This window comes from Otolemur garnettii, unplaced genomic scaffold (assembly GCF_000181295.1).
Source record: "Otolemur garnettii isolate 467f Iridium unplaced genomic scaffold, OtoGar3 scaffold00008, whole genome shotgun sequence".
Classification (NCBI taxonomy): Eukaryota; Metazoa; Chordata; class Mammalia; order Primates; family Galagidae; genus Otolemur; species Otolemur garnettii.
In genome coordinates, this window is record NW_003852403.1 from 5,558,383 (window position 1) to 5,565,018 (window position 6,636).

At 53.2% G+C, this 6,636-nt stretch overlaps 1 protein-coding gene across 2 annotated transcripts in view; it reads right to left on the reverse strand.

The window, feature by feature from the left end:
* Positions 1 to 5,706, reverse strand: part of TSPAN14 (tetraspanin 14) — a 61,732-nt gene extending 56,026 nt beyond the window's left edge. For both annotated transcript variants that reach the window (XM_012801450.2, XM_023509579.1), the window contains exon 1: positions 5,628 to 5,706. The gene's annotated coding sequence lies outside the window, so the exon portion shown is untranslated. The remainder of the gene's footprint in view (positions 1 to 5,627) is intronic.
* Positions 5,707 to 6,636: the final 930 nt, after the last annotated feature.

A 6,636-nucleotide genomic window follows, 5' to 3' on the forward strand; every position in this document is an offset into this window, starting at 1 on the left:
CAAGAAACACAAGGTATAGCAGGAGGAGTTCAGTTTCAGAAGCCAAAAAATAATTATCCAGAGTAAAGTGGCTGTGGTCTAACAGCCAATAGCTGTGGCAATGGGAGACCTGTAGAAAAGCTGTTTGTAAGGGGCAAGAGTTTAAGCACAAGACCCTGCCTCAGGACTGTGTGTTGCTGCCCTTGCCCCACAGGGAGATTCAGGAGACACTCATTTCCTCCCAGCTGCCGTTAGTGCTATGATTTCTGCAGTCTCTGATTTTCAGTAATGCTGTGTGGGTCCTTCAGAGCACAGGGGCCCTTCAGGCCCCATCAGCTAGCACACACAGTCAGGAAAATCCCAGAAGGCTCACCAGCCCCTCATCCCAGCCCCTCCCCAAGCCTTACCCCTGCAGGACAGCCCAATCTCATCTCTCCCAGGTGCCAGGGAACACACAGTCTGAGATGGCAGGATCCCAGACACCACTTCAGAGACAACTGCCAGGCCTTCAGCCACCCAGCACAGGCCAACAGAGCCCAAAGAGGAAGGATCCAGCCGCCTGCCAATCCCTCCAGCTATCTACCTGATGGAAAGACACAGGCTCTAGCCTTCTCCCCCGCTGCTCAGCTAGGGAGGCAGAACAGAGCTCAACAGGTGAAGAGTTTCAACTCCACTCGGCCCAGACCCACTTAAGCTCTTGTTACCAAGTCTGCTGCCTCCTAAGAGAAAACCACAGCCCCACCCAACCCCACCAAGCCCAAGAGTGGAGGAAGTGGGGTTCCCAGAATCAGCTGCTGAGCTGCCAGACAAATAGCAGCTATCGCCAACCTGAGTGTTGGTTTGAAACAAAAACTTATGCAGCTCAGGGGAAAAATGGATATGGAGACTTTACAAAGACCCTACCTGATTCATAGAGGGGAGGCTGCTGTAACAGAAAATAAGCAAACCAAAACACTGGCATCCACCTAGACCAAAGAGTCTCAAAACACTGGTCTACACAGCTCCCTAGAACCAGCCGAGAGTGGGACTACTATTGGAGAACACCATCATCTCTCCCTCCATTCCACATGTGGGAAAACAAAGGCCCTGAAAAAGGAGGAAATATGTCTAAGAACAGTGAGCCAGAAGAACCAGAGGTCTCACCACCTCCACCAGCGTCTAGTGGTCCTGTTGGAAGTCATCAGAGACATATCAAGTAGCAAAGCACAAAAGCAATACTCACAGCTCTTTACATTTTAAGGAGACCTGAAATGGGGGGCGGGGGGGATGCAATTAACAGAGGGTTTCTACACCCTTCTACAAACCAGAAAACCATCCCAGCCACACACTCTATCCTGTTCCCACTGGGAGTTCACACTTCAGTAATCTTGCCTCTCCTTTCCCCAGAGTCCCACAAAGGAAAGGGGGAGGACAAGTCCTGCCAGAGGTACCTCTACCTGCTCCTGCTTCTAGGAAAGGGGGGGGCTGCCCCTACTAGCCACCTCCAGGGAGGGGAAAGGGTATACAAACTGTCCAAGGGCTGACAAGCCAGGGAGTGAGGGGGAGCAGAAACCTGTGTCCCTCCCCATGGGCATCACTGGCCCTCTCCAAAGGCCATCATCACCCCTATTAATAGCCCCTAGCACCAAGCTAGAACCTGAACATGTGCTGAATAAGAAACTCTATCCAGGATCTCACTGGTCCTCAGACCCACAGATCAATGAATGGAAATATATAAATGAGCAAAAGACCACCCAAGGAACTCAGTAACTTGCCCCAGGAGGCAGGAGCAAACTGCCTTTGCAGACCACGTCTTGCTTCCCTAATATGCATTCTTATTGGCCACACCACTGCCCTTCAAATGTGGTACCTCAATGCATCTTTACCCTAAATAATACTTCTTTTGACTAATCATAATCAGTGTTTTTTACAGACACAGAAACATATGACGACACTAGAACCCAGAACTTGGGAAGAAGTCACAGAGGAAGGCACCGTGGTAGGCAGATGTTAGGCTTAGTGCTGTTCACCAAATGTTTAGGATCCTCTTCCCCTTCCCAGCTGTTGGTAAATATGGCGATGTGACATCCTTCAGTCAATGAAAGGTCACTATCCAGGTAGAAGCTGCAAGAGCCAAGACAAGATTCATCATGCTCTCTGTCCCTCTTTCCAAGTGGCAAGGGATGTTCCAATTATAGTGAAGCTGACATAATTCAGAGATGTGATAACAGTGTGAACAAGAAATAAACCTTTAAGCCGATGTGATTTGGAGTTTGTTGTTATCACAAGAAACCCAATCTTCTACACAGGGCAATACCAGTCTTCCCATTCCCTGGCCTTAGGAAGAAAAACAAAAGTTGAGGGGCACCTGCTATATGCCCAGGCTGTGCCAGACAGATGAGATGGTTTCAGAAATAGGGATATAAGGTCACCTATACTGAAAGGACTCCCTAGTTCCAGTGTGGACCAGGTTTGTTTGGTATACTAATCAATACTAATCACATCTGAAAGAAAGACATTGTCTAAATTAGAAATGAGAAAACCCAGCTCATAATGAGACCTCAAGCAAGATACTCTGTGACCCACCTGAACCACAATTTCCTCATCTGTAAAATGGGGCTTTTAGTATCGGGTATCACACTGAATTTTTTCAAAGATTAACAAAGTTAATATAAGTAAGACTTTCAGGATTGTGCATAAGTCTCAACAAATATCTGAAAAAACTCAACATTACTATCACTATGAAACCCTCCTCATAGTTGCTGTAAGCTTATCCATAACCTTCACTAGATTTTAAACAAGCAAAGGCTTCCCAGGATTGGCACAACAGCACTTTGTACACACTGCCAAAATGAATTCTACTTCAGCTTAAGTTAAACAAGTTAACAGGTCAAATCCCTGAGCAAATGATGGCCTACAGCAGTGGTTCTCAACCTTCCTAATGCCATGCTGTATTTTCATTGTTACAAAGGGTTCACTACCCACAGGTTGAGAACTGCTGGCCTAGAGTGAGGCCTCAGGAAATGGTTCCAGAACCCCCAGCAATCCTGCTCCCTGCCCTCCATGGGGAGGTCACTTCACTACTACCACAATGTATGGGACAGGGCCATTACTTTTCCCTACAAGGCATGAGATTCATCATCCCACATTCCACATGAGAAAGAGGTGCCCTCACCTGACTCTAGAGACTAGCATAGGTGCCCAGCTGGTAAAGGGGGAAACTTCCAATGGCAGCCAACCATTCTGTAACTCTCTCTTCCATGTCTTTCTTCCCAGAGGCAACTATAAACCTTCAAAAGCCCCAGTGGGCTTAGTCTCTTGTCTGCTTGAATGATGCTATGCTGAGATCAAACTCAGGTCAATAAACACCACTGTAGGCAGTGCCAGTAGCTCAGTGGGTAGGGGGCCGGCCACATACACAGAGGCTGGTGGGTTCGAACCCGGCCCAGGCCAGCTAAAACAACAATGACAAATACCCAGGCATTGTGGCAGGTGCCTGTAGTTCCAGCTACTTGGGAGGCTGAGGCAAAAGAATCGCTTAAGCCCAAGAGTTTGAGGTTGCTGTGAGCTGTGACGCCATGGCTCTACCTAGGGTGACAGCTTGAGACTCTATCTCAAAAAATAAAAAAATGAACACTACTCCATGTCCAATCTGAGTTCTAAAACCACAACAGTTTACAGCCATTCAGGGAGTGGTGACCCTTGGAATAGCCTACAACAGTGCCTGGCACCTGACAGACTCTCAATCATGTTCCGTTAAATAAACTGAAGATTACTTTAGGTTGGTGGTTCTCAACCTGTCGGTCACTGTATTAAAGGGTCATGGCATTAGGAAGGTTGAGAACCACTGCTTTAGGTGTGGTCCAAGTAGTGAAGTTCAGAGATGTGGGGGCTGAAAACATCAAGAAAGTCTCCAAAGGCACAGGTGATGGCTCATGCCTGAAATCCTAGCACTACTGGGAGTCCAAGGTGGGCAACCTGCTTGAGATCAGGTGTTTGAGACCAGCCAGAGCATGAGGGAGACCTTGTCTCTACTAAAAACAGAAAAACTAGCTGGGCATAGTGGCACACACCTGTAGTCCCAGCTACTGGGGAGGCCAAGGCAGGAAGGCTGCTTGAGCCCAAGAGTTTGAGGTCACGTGAGTTATGATGCCATGGCACTCTACTCAGAGTGACAAAGTGAGACTCTGTCTAAAAAACAAAAGTCTCCAGTTGAAGTTGGAATGCAACACAAAGAGGGGAAGGGGAAAATCCATCTGGTGACCTGGGTTTCCAGGCCTGTCACTTAAACATTAGGGATCCTCCTAAAAGGACACAAAGCTTAGGGACAGCTGAGGGACTAGAAGGACGCATGGGGCTACGGTGGAGGAGTCAAGGCTTCAGTCTGAGAGTCCCAGAGTCCAGGATACCTGAGGGTGACTCCAAGAACCATGGGCTTGCTGAATATGGAGAGGACATAAGGGTGTTCTGTGGGCCTCATCCCCAGGTTTTCCTTCAAAAATAGGAATGGGTGGCCCAAGCATTCAGCAGGCACGGAAGGGGCGAGTGGAAGGCTACTTTTGAGGATTTGGCAAAACCCACTCCCCCTTAGCCTAAGGGCAACCTCCATCTCCAAAGGGAGGAAAAGCCCCTAGAGAGCAGATGTCAGCGAAGAGCACACCTGCAGGGGCTCAAAAACAATGCCCTGCACTATTGCCCAAGACTTGACCTCCCAGATGCCAGCAGCGCCCAGGACAGCCACTGGGCGTGTACACCACCACACTCACCAAAGCTCAGCGGCCAGTGCCAGGCCAGAACCGTGGCTTACGACTCCTCCAAAGTATGGACATGAGACACTTGTCCCACTGGTCCTGAGGTCAAAGTCCCTACACACACACACACTTCCTACCCGCCCGCACCTAGACCCCTGAGGCCAGAAGAAGCGGCCCGGAACAACGCTAACTCCGTCCAACTCAACTCGACCAAAGCTCCAGCTAGGTCAGCGGACAGGGTTTTGCTCCCAAGTACAACCTTACACGACCAACGCGGAGAAGCTGGGTCACTACCTACTTAAACTCTGGCCGCCTCAAACCAGCGCGGGGCACAGGGGCAAGCACCGAGGGCTGGGCGACTTGTAGCACACCCACAGCGGGGCGGGGGGAGGGGCGGCCCTCCCTGGTCTACGTCCGCCCCCACCCCGGACCTGAACTCCGGGGATCTAGGGGTCAAGACCGAGCCAAAAGGAGCGCCCATCCGGAGCTCGTTGCTGGCGACAAGGGGCTGAGCCCCACGCGGCGGCCTCAGCCCAGCAACTCCCTCCCTCGGCGCGCTCACCCCCGCCCGGCCCCAGCGCGCACTCGCCCCGGCACGCGGAGACCCAGCTAGGGCTACAGCACCAGGAACGCCAGTCCGGTCGCCCGCCGCGGCTCCCACTAAGCCCAGCGCCCGAGTTCGGCTTGGGGGGGTCCCAGCCAAGGCCTCCCACCTCTCACGGGCGATCCCCGCAGACAAAGCCTGCACCGCCCGCAGAGCTGCCCCGAAGCAGGCGGGGAGGGAGTCTGAAGGGCTGAGGGGAGACCTGGGGAGCAGTCCCTGTCCCCAGCGGACGCTCGGGGTTGGGGGGGAGCCGGTCTCAGACAAAGAGTGGGGCAGGGCCCAACGCTCCAGTGTGAGCTCGGCGCTCTACTCACCCAGGCGCGGCGGTGGCGGCGCTGCCCGGCTCGGCCGAGGAAGTTAGAGCAAGTTCGGCAGCGCCGGGCGGGAGGGCGCGACTCAGGCCGTCCGAGCGGGGGCGGGGCGAGGAGGGGCGCCTGGAATGTCTGCGCGCGTGACGCACGCGGGGTTCCATTGACGCAGGGAGCGCGGATTGTTTGATCTATAAATAGACTCCTCGCGCCCGCCGCGCAGCCTAAAAATAGCAGCTCCGGGACCCGCTAGGCTCCCCCCTCTGGGCCCAGGTCACAGTCGGGGACCCCCAAGTCCGAAATAACGGGCTGGAGGGCCGGAGCCAGAGAAGAGGGCGCTCTAGAGCTGCGGCCGCAGGTCTTCCCCGGACAAGGATTTCCTCACCCTCCGGCTGCTCCCGGGAGCTGACGGTGCTGGTCCCTCCAGCTCCCTCCGTACTCGGCCCCGCCTTTGCAACCTCCCAAGTCCTTCCAGGAGACCTGGGGTTCGCCCCTGCCGCTGCGGGGCGGCCTGAGCAGGCCGAGGGCTGGGGCGGGCACCTTAGGGACACACTCTGAGACGCTGGTGCTCACGCGTCTGCTCAGAGTGCAGCTTATGCGCTTGACTCGTCGCCACTAGCAGGGTCTCAGCAGAGAGCTTGCCCCAGAGTCAGTGAGAGGCCTCGCTTAGTCTCCCCTGGCAATCTCCGCTGCAAAGTACCTTCCCAAGGGTAGGGGTTTGCCGGGCCCAAGCTCAGCTAATGGGCTGTGCTTCACATGCTAAACTGGGTTTCTCACCCGTCTCTCCCCAGCCTCGTACAGGGTGAGTGCACCCTAGTTGGGAAATCACCGAATTTCAGAACCGGGTGGAGCCTGAGAAATATTTTCAAACTTGTGCCAACTCTTCCCCATTTTATAAATAAACAGGCCCAGAGAAATAATAGCACTTGCTCAAGGTCACACAGCGAGGTGGTGCCACACTGGGGTGGAACCCAGGGGCACGGACTGCATTTCTAGGGTATCTTTTCATGATCTC